We start from the raw sequence: 16,233 nt of genomic DNA, 5'->3' as shown, positions 1-16,233 counted from the left end.
GATTTTACAAGAAGGCTTGGTGCGGAAAAGAAAAGAGGGTGTCCTGGCCCCTTTTCTTCTTATCATATCACAAGGGCGCGGCTCTATATGGGGCTCATACTGCAGAGCAAGTCTGGGAGTCCTTTCCACTCATTGAGGATTCTATCTAAAAAAGGTCAACGGGGGAGACTACAGTAGCTCGAACTCAGACTATCTACGAAAAAGGTAAAGTCGTCTTTCCTAGGGTTCGACCGAAAGGAGCTATGTTCTATGGTTTGACGTTGTGGAGGTCTAGCACTCTTCTAAACGAAGAAAGAGGGGATTCGCACTACCTCCTACTCCTACAGAAGATCGATTGGCGCGAACTTCCAATCGATTCCTTATTCATTGTTGTCGACCCTTACATCATCATAAAGAAAATCAAGATATCCCAAGAACCCTGCTAGGGATGAATGACTAGCGCTCAAGAACAAGCAAGGGATGAGCGCACGAGAGCGATGTTGCTTGTTGCTTTATTATCACATTAGAGAAGCGGAACCTCCAAGCTCAGACATCTCGAACTCAGAAACTACCCTTCTATCCCACCCTGCTCCTCCGGCATCAGAAGCAGAACTACCTGACCGAAGGGAGATAGACAGGAAGGGAAGACGGTCATACAAAGGCCGAATAAATCTCTCTTGAAGCTACATCTGAATAGACCTAGAGTCACTCAGTACATACAAACCCTTGAATAAATAAGAATTGAGAAGTATGAAATGTGGGCATCATAACAAAAAAAGAAAAAGACCGAACGTGTAAGACTAATGTCTACTTATTTATACCTTTGAGAGGTCCACTTAGACTATTATGATTTTCTCTTTAGCTACGTAGGTTATATAAGATTCAATTCAATCTAACAAGCGGACTGGACTACCTTCGGCTACCACAAGATATTTAGAAACCAAAGAAGCTGAGCCTACTTTACGCACTTAAGGCAGCAGCAGATGATGAAGAAATGGGTGGTAGATGATAATGAGAAAGGGCGCCCCTTGGCATTTCCTGTGGAGGAGTCTGATTGATCCAATCACGATGAATGATGTCAACCCCCTCTTTTGCACCTAACTTGACTCTGATTCCCCCACTATGAGAGCTGATCCAGGGGCTAGTTCGGCTATAGAATGGAATTTACAAAAGCCCGTCTTTCCGACTCAATGTATTGCCCTTTGGGATCAGGATCTGACAAGGAAGTGAGAGAGGGGACACTAAACATAGGTGCGTACCATTGCCCCAATCCAATGGACTATGTCATACAGGGAGGAACCCATGGAGGTTGGGACAGAAAGAAAGCAAGTTTTGCTTCTGCTTCCTTCGAGCTCCCACAGCAGTCTATAAGTCTTCCCCAGGGCGCTAAGCGAGAATTTCTGCCAATCACTCAGGACGTGGGGGAGCAAGTTTCGAACCCGACACATCCACTGCACGATCCTTTTCAGCTGTAGTTCCAGGATTGGATTTACAAGGGGGCGGGAATTCTTTGTTAGCTTTAGGCTAGCAATCCGGTTCAAAGCCAGATTGGCCCACTTATTCGAATATAAAGAAGAGGAAGACAAACTAGCCAAGAGACAGAAAAAGGTAGAGACCAACCACCGAAACAAGGGAGTAAGGGCTAGGGGTATATGGGCAAAGAAAGGTCCGATGTATCGGTCAGCTATACCTAATCCTTCACTCAAAAACGCATCACACCCTTTGTAGGTTCAAGCCGAAGTCAAGCATGATCACCTACTGCAAACTCCAAATATCGTGGTTGGCGTACCTGGTCCTGAGCTGCTTTTAATCTCGAATAAGTTGAATCTTCTCGGCACTCTCCTTCATCTTCTGTGGCCCCGTCAGTCGGTACGTGCCAACCCCAACAAATCGGGGTACGACAAAGGTTCCCGTAGAGTGCTTCGAAAGGTGCCATTCCGATGCTAGAGTGATAGCAGTTGTTGTAAGCAAACTCGGCTAATGTATCTCTATGCCAATTTAGTAGGCCTGCTCATTGATGCTCTTCGGGCCGATTGTATGGGATATGTTCTGGTGTATAGTGGGAGATGCAAGGATATCGATTGAAGTTTGATTTGTTGGCCATGGAGTTGGGAGCATATGATGTAGTCCTAGGAGTAGACTGGATGAGGAAATTCCCTATTATTTCAATAAGTCTTTCCGTTGGTTGTAACTAATCACGTACCTGTAGAAGCGGAATTCCTTTTACCTAACCATGATTGCAGTAGAGATAAACAACGTTGGGCCTGCCTGCTTGTTCAGCACCACCCATTCCCATGGGAATATATGGGTTTTTCGGTCCAGTGGGAGGCAAATTTTCCTTGGAAGGTCATTTTCCCAACCAATAAGTATTGGCTCCCAAGTAAACAAAGAGAAGGATCAAGTAAACAACATGTTGCGGAGCAGCCAAGTAAACCAAGAAATGACTCAAGTAATCCAAGGGCAGAGCAACGTAATCCAACGGAGGGGCTACGTGATCCAACAGAAGAGCTACATAAACAAGGAACACATGAACCTGCTAAGGATCCACTCCACCTGCCAAGTGGACCAATCACAAGAGCTCGGGCCAAGAAATTCAATGAAATAATCCATATGCTGATTCAGCAAGCCAAGCGTTGGAGTTGGTATTCAAAGTTTCTTGAATAACCTAGCTGTCTGAAACTCGCCAATGGGATTCTGTGTAATCCTACGGTCTACATGGTGTAGGTAAAGGGCCAATAAAAAGTCGCTAATTAGTGGCACTGAAGTATGCACCTGGCGTGTAAACTTCTTCTTTTTATTTACCAATGTCGCTATCCGACTGATCATCCTTTGAGACCACAGAGAACATCAGAGAGAAAGATATGTCACCTAAACTCAATTTACACCCTCACTTATATGAGTCGGCTAGAAACTCAAGGCCTGGCCTTTTGTGGGAGAATGCGGAGTCCTTCCCAAAATCGCCTGGATCAACGAAAGATCTGGATAGCGCTAGGTTGTGATAGTGAAGGCCGTGAAGTTTGAACAGCCTCACTTAACCCTTGTTCGGTAACCTTTCTAGCGCCCAGGTATCCATGACCTGTAGATAGAGGCCCACTTTCCGTTGGATACTCCGAATAAAAGAAGAAGTAGTTACCTAATCATAGGTCTATACGTCAGATCTCCTTGCGTAGAGGTTAAGGCCAGACGGATTACTGAAATGTAGTTTTACTAACGTTTCCTCATCGACTGCGAGAGTTTGTGGTGTGTGTTCTCGGACCAAAGAAACCAAACAAGCATACCTTTCCTTTAATGGAGTATCTTGGGTATGGTACTCCCTCTTTATCAGCTCGATGTTCAATCAGCATTCCTTCACTGGGATCTTGACCGGATGTAAGTCAAGATTGCTATTATCTTATTAAAGAAGAAAAACAGCAAAGCTTCTAGTATGTCCCAACTCTTTCGAGCCGCTCTCCTAGTCAATGTTCAAAGGCATCACCATACCATAGCACTTTTGAGCTTGAGAAATGCTTTTCTGGCTTCTTCTCCACACCTTTATTTAACAACTCAGTTAAAGGCCTGCTGATAGCTCCATACCCCGGTACAAACCTCCTGTAATAACCCCTGCAACCATTCAACCCTCGGAGTTCTCTGACATTGGCTGGTTCTGGCCAAGCTGTCATGCCCTCTACCTTGTTTGTATCAGTAGATACCCCAATTTCATAAATAATGTATTTCCTTTATTCAATTCACTATGTAACGAAGTTGATAAGCTCACGCAACCCATTCTAGAATATTAGAGTAGGGAGTACCGAACTGCCACTAGTACTAGTACAGCTATCTACGAGAAAAGGAAACGATCAAACCGCCTACACCTATTCCATTGGTTAACTATTCCGGTTCTATTCTGGAATCGTAGTGAGATTATCTTGCCTCTGAGCACCGAGCAAATAGCTAGCCAGCTTCTCCAACAATTAATGCTCTACAGCTTTGTAATTTCCCTAGCTTACCACAAGATAGAGTTTGAGCCTTATTGGATATGTTATCTTTTCTTTGGCAACACTCAAATCTATCCATGGTTTCCTCCAATTTACCCGTTTGTTGGAGCTTATTAAACTCTTCCACCACATCTCTCTAACTACTTTTTTCCAATCGATTAAGTAAGCACCCCTGAATTCCAACTAGGTTGCTCAAACGTCAATCTGAAACCCCTGTACCATTCACTAGCTCCGTCCCAGTCTTTGTCAGAACTTGAATCGAGGTAGGCAAAAGAATCCTTACTCGGAACGAGCCCAAGATAAAAGGTCTAGTCCAATTTTAGTCTTGGTTGTACATCGGTACTACGCACGGTAGGCATTTCTTCCAGTTATCGGGACTTGCACTTGCTTTTTCCGGCCTTACTGGTATTTCAATGATTTTCTTCCCCTAGCCCTGTCCTTCCATCATAGCTTAGCTAGCTAGCTAGCTACTTCATTTTGTGCTAAAGCCCCTCGATACATAAGTGCTCTCATTCCTAGAACCCACCCGGGGCGAGTTGGTAACCGTAAACCATTGATCTACGAATTCAAGTGAATGAAAATGTAGATAGATTTTCTCCTACTTCTATAACATAACTTCTCTACGGATAAGCTTCAACTACTGAATCAAAAGATAGTGAGACCTACCTAGCAACGAGAAATACTAGAACTGAAATTCCTTGCCTTGACTCGCCTACTTCTCCAGTCTTTGATGTTGCTTTCCTGGCTTTCGATTCCTATTCGTCTGATGTGTTGATGCTTGAGAAGAAGCTTTGGCACTGACACCTTACTTTCTTTCGCATAGGGCTTTAACAGATAAACTCTTTACAATACTGTTTGCTGTAAAACAAGAGGAAGAAAAGAAAGGATCCATGATGTGCATGTGCCTTTTGGTATGTGCATGTGCCTTTTGGTCTTGTACCAATGCTCTTTAATAACGAGGCTTTCCAGCTTCTGGGATGCTTCATAGTGAGGTAAGATCTAACTCCCTGGGTGGATTTGTATTCCTCTTCATTCACTACCATCCTTCCCCACAAGAGGGAATCTGTCTATTGTTTATCCCCTTAAAGATAGTGTCTCATAGTCTTCGAATAGGGTCTCATAGTCTCCGATAAAAGAATATGCACGTGATTCAAGGGGCGAAGTGGAGTACATGAGATTGCTAGCTCCTTTTGGTGGACAACTGTTCTTTCTTTGACAGATGTTGTGGGATAAACGCTCTTTGAATGGGTTAGTACCACTATCATGCCCTGTTGAGAAACAGTCAACTCACAATTTCATAGGATAACATGAAGGGGCATTCAAACAAGAGTTTATGCAGTTTAGGGCTATGTCCATTCTAGAACTACTGTTTTTAGCAATTGAAAGTTGGGGAAATAGCTCAGTAGGTTAGAGTGCTGGTCTATCACGCCCACTCGTCTGTCCTTTTCTACTTAGTTGGACAGATCACTTCAGAAAATCGTATAAAAATCAAGCAACAAAACATATGCGCTTTAGCAAGGGATTTCGCGCTAGTTGCTCAAAAAATCGTATAAAAATCAAGCAAGAAAACGGATGTGCGTTAGCGCAACAGCTTTCGCGCTAGTTGCTCAATCTGTTACTTGCTTCTCTTCTGTCTTGGAAAAGTGAGGATTTCCTATCTGATCCAAGGGAAGGAAGAGAGGTGGAAAGTGTTGCTGTGTCAAATCGAGATTGTGTGGGTGTTCAGTGTCACAGTCCCTGTATTCTAGGTTCTAGCAGGCAGCGGGCGGGGGACTATAAATCCTCTTTTGCTTGGCCCTTTGTTTGGACTCGAAATCCAAACGGAGTGGGTGGTTCGATTCCACCCTATGAACGAGAGCGAGACTGAACGAAACCTTTCTATCTTTGTTCTTCCCTCTTTCCTCTTTCGAACTACTGGTTATGTCATCACCTTTCTTTGATGTTGACTCTGACTCTGAGTGGTTAGAAGATCAGCAGCTAACCTATTTTCTTTTCTAACTTACCACCTGTATCTCCGGAAACGAAAACCGGAAATGACAATCCTTTCAACAGTCTGTACAAAATTACTTAGTACGAATGCACATCTCGGTCGTCGGGTAGCTGCTCACCATTTCAAAGTCTATATCTGTGGTTCCAGAAATGGAATTGCTATTCTCGATTCAGACAAGACACTGATTTGTTTACAAAACACTCTTCATTTTATAGGATCTCTCATTCGTAAAAAAGGCCGTTCCTTATTTTTAAAGACCAATCAAATTTTTCTATATGAGATAATGGAAGAAATGGCGAGCTGTATCAATGATTCTCAATGGAAGATCGGGGCTTTTTTGACCAATTCTTATGCTAATCCTAAGAAATTCCGTTCAAGAAAGAAGAAGATCAATTTTGGGTTGAACCAACAACCTGATTGTGTGGTTATTCTGAATCCAGATAGAAAGTCTTCGGTCATACTGGAAGCTGATCGATCACAAATACCAATTGCATCCTTAGTGGATTCTATGATCCCATGGGAATCCTATAAAAGAATCACTTATCCCATCCCTACGAATGATCCTATACAGTTCTTATATCTATTTCGTCATTCGATCACGAAAACAATGATTCTTGAACGGCCAAGAATCCCAGCAATGAACAGGCCGGCAGCATAGACAACCACTTGGAGTACGGGGAGGAAGTCGGGGGGGTAGGAGAACCTACTCCTCTGCCTCTTCTTCTTCCCCAAAACGGGGCACTAAAAACACCCTTTTCTGTGGGTCCCTTGCCATGGTTTTCACAACCATGGCTATTATAGCCCTTGTTGCCCGCTACGACGTTCCAGGTGCCACAGAGCTCCTGAAGGAGCTGGGTTCAGCACTCGTAGGATGGCTGGATCTTCTAGTCCTTTCCTTAGGGGAGATGTTCCGAGGGGGGCGCAGTGCGACCCTAGGTGGTGTTGACCAGGAATGGACGAGGAGTTCCGCGGAGGAAACCCCCACGGGGGGAGGACCCCTTCTTATGGAAAGAGAGGATTGGGACGATCTTCCGCCAATCGGTGATATTCCCCCTTTATCCCCCGAGAGGGGAATGGTGGGTCCATATGAACCAACGCAAGCAGGCCTTCCTGCTTCTGATAGCAGACCCTCCCCAACATTCGGGGATCCAAGGGATCCGGCACCCACTTATAAAAGGGTGCCGGCACCCACGTATAATTACCCTCCTGATTTAGGCCCTCTCACTAAAATAGAGGAAAAACGCCTTAAATCGGCGCTAGAATATGAAAAATCCATCTTGAAGGAATTGCATAATATTGCACTCGAGAATGGAGAGAACTTCTTAAATGAAACGTCTGAGGACCTGGTCGAAGCTGCACTCAACTGGAAAAACTCGATGAATCCCCAAAAACTTCATACAGTCCTTAACAGCCTTAAATTCTGTAAGGCTCAATCCAAATATTATAAAAAAGTGGAGAACTAGGTCAAAATGGAAAAACAGATTCGGGAAGGATCCCCCAGCAATGATCAAGGGAAGGGGGGGGGGTTCATAGATAGGTGTGTGGACTGAAGTTCTTCATTTGAAGAGCAGGCTGGCCGGCCTATCGGCCCGCAGACGTAGGAAGGCTTTTCTCGCCGACTGAACTGCGTAACCAAAGTCGCGATCAGAAAGGTATCTATCCAGACTATGCATCCGGAAAGCGCTGGTTCGATCCCAGCTCGCGACAAGCGAGGTATGCTCGCTAGCAGAAAAAGGGAAGGGAAAGAAGACGGTCATGATAGATTGGTAGCAGAATGAGGAATAAATTGCTTAGCTTAAAAGGCTTACTCTTAGACTCGCTACCAAAACTCCCCTCTGACTTCCTCTTCTTCATCTTAGTCAGCGGTCTTCCTCCTTGACAAAAATTCTCCAAAATTATCGAGTAAAGACGACATCTCTTCCATCGTTGCGGAACTCACCAATCTGAACTTCCTCGGTGTTGTTTTGATTGTCGGCGGTGTTATTCTTGGGTTAGTTTGTTTCATTTTCATTTATGTGCTGTGCCTACTTTCTTTCTATCATGTCCTTTTGGTCAAGATTCGAAAAACTAATTTAAGTAGTAACAGCACTGCTGAAAACGGACTCCTAGTCTTCCATTCTTTTAAATACTGCAGGCCCAGTGGAGTGGAACTAAGAGCCTTTTTTTACCGCCTTAACGAGGAGAAGGATTTGAACAAAGATGAGAAGTCGAGTCAAAAGGAAGCAGAATGGGTTGTGACTAAAAAAGGAACTAACGAAAAAAAGATGGAACTAGATGCTGTTTTAACAGACTGCGCTTTGACTTACCTATGATGCAACTCATTCACTTCCACGACATGTATTGGTTAGTCATTCCAGACATTCATTCGTAAATACATTTTATGCCCGGGTATAAAAAACGAAGAAGGAAGGCGAGGTCCTCTTACCAGCTAAAAAGATAGGGACAATATTCATTGCCTTTCCTATTTGATCGCTTCGTTCGAGAATCAACTGCACATTCATTGGCTCTTCCTTACCGCCTTCAAGGAGGAAGCGGGGATGTCACAAGTGAATCCGATGTGGGACTTCTTCCTTTCTTTTCGGATCAATGAGACAAAGAGGTAGTTCAAGCTGTCGTTTGGGTCTTTGGCAAAGGAATGGAAATGGGACCCCCTCGACTTCTAAGCGAGTCAATCCCAGTAGACAGAGGAAGACCTTTGAAAAAGGAAAGTAGGAACGATTCTGAAGCGGTACTCAGGAAAGTAGTAGCCATGTAAGTCAGTCACTGGTTAAAAGCAAGCAATTAGTTAGCAATCAAGCTCTTCCACAGCGCGCCTTGTCTACGATTAAGAATGTCATGCCTAACCCACCCTTATACACTAATAAAGGCAACTCTAGCTTCTGGCACAACTGGACTTATGAAACCGATCATGCTGGACAATCAAATACTTCTTCCCTCATACTTATCTACTTCGCTTTATTTAATATGTTTATTGACCCGTAAATCAATGTTCTACTCTCTCATGGAAAACCTTCTTTGTAGTAATATGAAAGCTTATCGCAAAGCATAGAAATTAATGGAGCTTATAATCAGGTCAGATATTCCACTTGCTCCTAGAAATAAGGTAAGGTTAGTTAGCACTTTCATGCCAACTTTCATCAGCAAGCACTTATATAAGGGGGCGCGTTAACAGAGGAACTTGAATTTCCGCTGGAAAAGTGAAATAGATTCAGCACCACCATTGGGCGGGGAACAACTACTCCTTTTCCGTTCCCATTGCTAAGGGACTTTGAACACCTCGGGGCGCGGTTACTCTCGGATGGTTCTGGCGCCTGCTTTCGTGTATTGGTAGAGTGAAGCTCATTGATCCTATAGAAGAACGGCTATGCTCATTTGCGTTCCAAAGTGGAAGACGAGGAGTTCCATTGTACAATTTTAGTCGTGGTCTCAAAAAATCTTAGCTGCAGAAAAAAACCCTTACTTTTGGTTTTACGATAGAGATAAAGCAGTGAAAAATTGAGAGATGCATAAACTAAAGAAAAGATATGCCCATCTGGATGTTCCAAATAAATAAAGGTGCTATTACTAGGGGCGATCCTCTTTGGGTGGGGCAAAGGGAACGAAGAGAAGAGGTTTAGTATAAGAACAGAGGAAGGGTTGGAAAAAGATGAATCGGACTTGGCAGATTGAACTGAAGACTATAAAGAAGGAGGAAGAAACCCCATAATTATCATGTATGACAAGGTTGTTCTTATCATGGTGAAACTGTTGGAAAAAGGTTACTGTGATTTTCTATCTATTAGTTGACTACGGAGCTTCTTCATCCCGACCTATCTATATGTGAAAAGCACTCCGCCAGAATCCTCGTAGTAGTAAGTCGTGGGTTACAAGCTGTCCCTTCCTCAAACCACCCCGCAATAGATATAGGGTTTACCAACCTCAGGCATGGACATAGACACCAGATCATTTTGATCGAGGACCCTTTTTTTGAATAAAAAGGATAGAGACCAGACGGAGTCCAATCGGAAGGTCGTGCTTTAGAGAAAGACTTGTGTCCTATAGGAAAAGCTGCCTATGTTCACCCGGCTGCCATGCCTGTCGCAGAACCGCTGTGAAGCATCCATTCTATTCAATTAGAAATAGCATCTATAACTAGTAGTACACGGTTGCTTCGAGGTCTCACAGGTCCTGCTTAAGCGAAAATGTAGTTGTGGAAGTAGTCTTGCCCACTTAGCCTTACGCTCATAGAGATCTATAAGTATCCCTCTTGTCTAAGTAGGTAAGTACGCTCGGCCCAGTACTAAACTTTGGCATTAAAGCCTGAGTCCTTTGACCTTCTTTCTTGAATGTTCTGGAAGAAGGGAATCCCGAAGTTAGAATTGAATGCCAAGCCCTTTTCCTAAAGAAAGTGAATTCCAATCTACGTGAATCACGAAAGAAGCAAAGCCGTAACTCGCTTCCGCCGGCATGAAAAGTAAACAATGGTGACCCCTCTTGCATCTCCTCCTTCAAAACCCTAGCCTCGATCGACATGTTCTTCCAGCACGAGCCATCCTTTGCAGAGTTGCTTCAGCTTCTTTACTTCCTCCTCTATATTGTTTTCTACTGACCTTGGGTATATAATGTTGTACTCCAGGTGAAACTCTTCTCAAGCAAGCCGAAGAGTAATACTAAAAGCTTTGATTTCCTAACAGCATTTCACACGCCGACAGCTCTTCACACGCCGAAGAAAGAGAAAGACAACGAAGTGGGATGATTTCCTAATTTCCTATGACAGATTTAATACAATGCAGCTTGGACAACATCAAACCTTTTAGTACTGTCAGCTAGGGAGCACCAAGTCCTACTGGGAATGCAGTTCCTGCTCCCACATCCAATTTTTACTTCATTTCAAGGCCCAGGGAGGGCCCAGAGAGGTACCGTTTATTAAAAATAAGCAGCTATTTTTCTATAGTTCGACTCAAAAAGTACGTGTACAATACAGAATTAAAGTAAGGGAAGTTTACTATTGGATATAACATGATAAGAGCAAGCGGAGAACCTGTGTCCTTTATCATAGGTCATGCCCCTAGAAGCCTTTGACAAACCAGCAGGTAGAGAGTAAGTAACGATGAAAAAGAAGAAAGAGAATTCTTGGTTGAGTTCTCTAACCTCTAGTAGCAACTAAAAGACCCAATCACCAAAATAACCCTCTCTATCCCCCTCAAAAACCTTGGCACAAACACTTGTTTCCAGCCACCTATGGCCTTCCTCACAGCTCAAAACATGAGACCTCATATTAGAAATCCAGCTCCGATAAGAGCTAGAGGCTTGTTGATGTGTAGCCATGGTTTCAGCTTCACTAGCACCAGCTGGTATGGAGATTTGTTGTGGTGTTCTAGGAAAATGAGCCATGATCATGAAGTGAAAAGCACGTGGTAACAAAATCGAATGAAAAGTACAGCCTATATCGATTAACTGATCTAAACCTAGCGCATCATGTTTTCGAGTCGCCAGGTGTTTATTCTCTTGGAAGCAAGCCAACTCTGCCCACCCAATTCTATCTATCTATCTTTCTTCTTACTAGTTAGATTGGAGCCGACACAAGGAATTGGTCGACGAAGCCAACAAGCAAGGGACTAAGCGCTAGCTGCAAGAAAACTCCAATAAAAGGGATGCTACGGTAAAAGCATCGATGCTCTGGTAGTATATGGTTCTTTCCTTTCTGCCTCTTTCATCATGCTGGCCTAACGGCAATGTGTGGAACTAGATAAAGTTTGATCTGCCACTTACACTGGAAGGGCAAGAACTAATGCGTATTCTTCCACGGCATATAGATGGTTAACTACTCCAACTCGATGGCTGAGAGAAAAGTGAAATCCTAGCTTTCCAAGAATCAGCTCTTTACTATCCTGCCACAGGGGGGGTTTCGGGGACATTGAACCCTATAGATTTAGAAGCTTTCCCAAACAAACCTTTTGACCAGGAAAAGGCATACCAAAGATTTTTGGAAAGACACATTGAAATGGAAGCTCTCGAACCTATTCCTAAGTAAGTTAGGATGAGGTTTCCGATCCGGTTGGTGTTCCGACATCCCGAATCGAGGTGGCTCTAAACTCTGGTTTGCCTACCTCTCTAGTTACAGAGAGAGGAGAGGGGCTTTGTCTTTTTAGGTCTCTGAAAAGCCAGTTGACATGCGATCCAATCAAGGAAGCAGTACTTCTGCCTGAGTTCCTCTAGATCCTACTCGTCGGGATTACCGTGCTCCCGCTGGTTGTTCACCATGCGTTCCATAGCACTTTGACTTTATATCTTTTACCATCTTGGAATTATGTAGATTGCTTTCATCGCAGGGTCATTCCTGAAGGTGGCTTGTACCAGCTCTTCGTATGAATCGAATTAGGAATCGAAAATCTCTCGTCCAGCTGTGGCATTTGACACCATTGATTCATTTCCTTTTTCCATTATAAAGCTTAATCCGAAGGACAGCTGTAAAGCTTAAAGGTTATCGCAAGATAAAGGGTTGTGATGTGATCCGGTCCCACACTCCCACCTGAGGCTAGAGTACGTCATTAATAATATTGCCCTCACTATGTCTGGTGCCTGGTTGGATCACTTGCACCTAGCTGAGTTTGCTTACAACAACTTTTATCACGCCAGTATCGGCATGGCACCTTTTGTTTGGTTGTTCCTTATCTTCCTACGCGACGCGAGCATGTTCATTCGTGTGATTCATTCGGGATAAGGAGGTGCTGGCGCCGCCTAACTCCACTCAGTAAGTCTCTTGGCTTGGACATGCATGAGTTTTCACATTGTGGGTTATCCTTCAGACTGTTGCCTAATGATTTATTCTTCCAATGCGGCCGGTCATTCTTCTTTGTTCAGTTCTTTGTCCTGAAAATCCCGCCAAAAACGAAAATTGTATAGAAAGACCATTCTACCACCTCTGCTTCTGTACTAGCGATCCACCAATGTGTTGAAGCAGGACTGTGCGGTTTTGAAACTCTTGGCTTAAACAAAAGCCTCTACCTGACGTCTTTCATCTATTAATTCAGTAAGAAAGAAGTAAGAACCCGACGCAAGCAAATAGAAACTTCAATCTAATAGGGTGTAGTAGGTATACCAAGCAAGCTCTCTTTCTTCTTCAATGAGAACCGGGTAATTGTGCTGTTCATGCTCCTGATCTAAGGCATTCTCGCTGTTAGAAGTTAGAAGTCTTTTAAGAAGCAAAGGAAATTGGCGCTATCTCTTCATCAACAAAAGGGATCCACAGCCAACATCATTCATTCTAAGTACTTTTTCTTCCCGACCATCCCGTTCTCGGGGATCACTCCACATCAAGATAGAAAGAATGCTACATCCTACTCTCCTATTCAATGAGGAAGAACTCACACAATCCAGAAAGATGAGTTTCAATCGATTACCCACTCAAAGAAGCACTCAATACTTTCACTACAAGCCTATGTGAAATAACACCGTGTTTGTCCTAAGCATTCTATACTTTTATAGATGACTTAAACTTGTTTCAGAAGTAGGGCCTAAGCAAGTACTTCACTTCAACCCAGCAAGATCAATTCTTTCATTCGCGGTATGATAGCTAGGAAAGCATAAGATAAGTAAGATCTTCTTCAGTGGTATTTCCGAGTCTTTGAAACAAACTATTTAGGAGTTTGTTGGTTTTAATGAAGGGATTTTACCAGTTAAATACTTTGGTATTACCCACCATTCATTTCCTTTTCCTTCTAGGCTAGCTCCCTCTATAGCCAGTGGTTGATGTAGATGAGTATGGGAAGACAATGGTAGTTTCATTCTAGCTCCCACTAATTGTTGAATAGTTGGTTTGAGTTTTCTTTTTGGATCCATGCAAGCCATTTCCTGTTGAAGTCATAAGGGACCATCCTGTTCGAGCCTGGAAGACTGCTCTATCTCACAAGTTAGCTGGATCTTTTATTTAAGCATAAGGCAAGAAAACCTATTTCAAATGAGTTTGGGCTCTGTTAAGTTATCCTCATTTCCTGAGATAAGCGCAGTTCAACAAAACTAAAAGCTAGATATATCATTGTAAAGTAGAGCTAGACTGCATGATTGGATTGTATAGAAGGATAAGAAGGATTTCTAAATTCCTTCTTTTTCTTAAAACGAAAGAAGAAAGAGAGTGGGATGGGATGAAAGTCCCGGGCATTAATATAAAGATTTCGTAGTTAGACCGTTGATACCCTGCCTAGCTGAATAACTGACCGAAGGGAGAATGGTAAGCTTCCTTGTTAACTTGCGAGTGTCGGCACTTATTTCGTATGGGGTGCAACTACAATGCTTGAGAGGTCTAGTGATCGGTCTCAAAAGTAAGATAGGAATGGTAAAAGAGTCGAGATGGATGTCTGTCTCTGCCGCTCCATAGAGCTTTCAGGTAGAGCAGCCATTTCTATTGGCCTGTCCTGTGCCAGTCAAGGTAAGGAGTTGAAAAGTGCATTCATTCATTTCAAAAGAATCTTTGGCTACGCTCCTTGCACCTTCCTTTCTCTTCTAGCCTAACTGGACGTCAAATGTAACTGAAGCTTATATTCGTCTATGACAAGCAAGAAACCTACTATTGCCGTAAACAAAAACCCAAACAAAACATTAGTAACTAACTGAGCTTTCCTATTCAAACTATTTGCCTATAAACCATGATTGATATGTTGGGTGTTGCACTATATGGGTTACATTCACTTAATAATTATTGCTTAATGCTTTTGAGTCCAAATATATTTTCGTTACTCGCATTTACGTAAATGTACCTTGTGTTAGCCTATTCTTGATATAAGCCTGCATATCATTATTTTTCTAACACTTGTTGAGCGCGTTATGTGCTCACACTTGCTATTTTCCCTACACTATACGACATGTATGCTGCTGCTTAGTAAGTGAAGATGTTGAAAACTATCAAGACAAAGTTGTGACGTTCTAGGCGTGTGTCTCCCGGTCGGTTGCCTACGGTGTTGTTGGGCACCAGTGCTTCTGTTCCGCTGCAGATATCTTCATAGAATACAATATATGTCAATTGCTGTAAGAGTTTAACGTTTATTCTATATAAGTATTGCTTTTGTTACTTCACCTGTAATGTCCTTATGTGTGTTGAACATCCTAGGCACACATAAGCCGTATCTGGTTTTGCCTGTTAAAATCGGGTGTGATAGAGGTGATTTCGGAGCCATACTTACCGTAGGACGCAAACCTAGATAGAACGGTCATGTCATAAGGTCATATTTTAAAAGCCTATTTTGAAAAACCCTTCCCTGTGTTTTTCTGACCTTTCAGTTTCTCTCTCTCTACTTACCTATTCTAACACTCCCCTTTTCAAACTATTATTTGTTGAACCATCCCAGTTACTCTATTCGAGAAGGATACACTTGTAGATCTCTCTTGGCGCTCCTACCATGCATGAAGATTTATATGATAAAGATGAAGATCCATCATGACAAGGAAGATCATCTACCACAACACTAAAGATATGAAGATCTACCTCCGCGCCTGTTGGAGGATTAACTCCTGTCGCAGGGATCCCGAGAGACCCCTTTTTAGAGATTCGGCCGGGGGGATGATCCTGAATAAGTTCGTCGGAGAAATAAATGGGAATGAATGCAACGACCGGTGGTGGGGGAGATCGACCTAGTGCAAGGTGAAGTAAATGCACTGGAATTTAGACAGGTTCGGGCTGCGCGGGGGCGTAATACCCTACTCCTGTATGGATGCTATAACTATCCTGAGGAAGTCTCTCAAGGATGTTGCTGGTTACAAGAATGTTGGCCTAACTAAGAGCTTGAGGCTCCTTGTTCTTCGGATGGAACTATGCTCTACCTTGCTCACATTGTCTACTATCGCTTGTGTTCTTCGTTCTTGGTGCTGCGTTTGGTCTTCTCCGAGAGAGCTCGAGTTCGTGTTCGAGTCCAGAGAGATCCCTTGCTTCTGTATTGCCGGCTATTTTAAGTACCTGCCGGCCGAGACATGCCCCAAACGGGAAGGAGGGGGCACAAGTTCCAAGACGCCATGACTGGAAAGGGCGTCATCATTTCTTCTGGGTGAAATGACCGGGGGTGAAAAATGCGTTGCACGCCCGGTCACCTGTCACCATAAACGCCCTGGCAACAAGCGCCGCGGAGAAGGCCCACCGGGCAGCCGCAGAACAACCCGGTGTGCCCGCCCTATCTTGTTCCTCTGCCACAGCAGTGCGGCAGACGGAACGCCTTGGTCCTGACGATGTTATCCCAAGACAAACCGGATGACACGGTACGAGACCCGTGCAATTAATGACCCCACGCCTCTCTGCCAAAACATGGCAGGAACTGACGCTGC

At 43.6% G+C, this 16,233-nt stretch overlaps 1 pseudogene; it reads left to right on the top strand.

The window, feature by feature from the left end:
* Positions 1–5,566: 5,566 nt before the first annotated feature.
* LOC133897482 (uncharacterized) lies at positions 5,567–7,419 on the top strand (annotated as a pseudogene).
* The last annotated feature ends 8,814 nt before the right edge of the window (positions 7,420–16,233 follow it).

This window comes from Phragmites australis, chromosome 17 (genome assembly GCF_958298935.1).
Source record: "Phragmites australis chromosome 17, lpPhrAust1.1, whole genome shotgun sequence".
Lineage (NCBI taxonomy): Eukaryota > Viridiplantae > Streptophyta > Magnoliopsida > Poales > Poaceae > Phragmites > Phragmites australis.
Note: the sequence above shows the minus strand (reverse complement) of the source record. Positions and strands in the feature narration are given on the sequence as shown.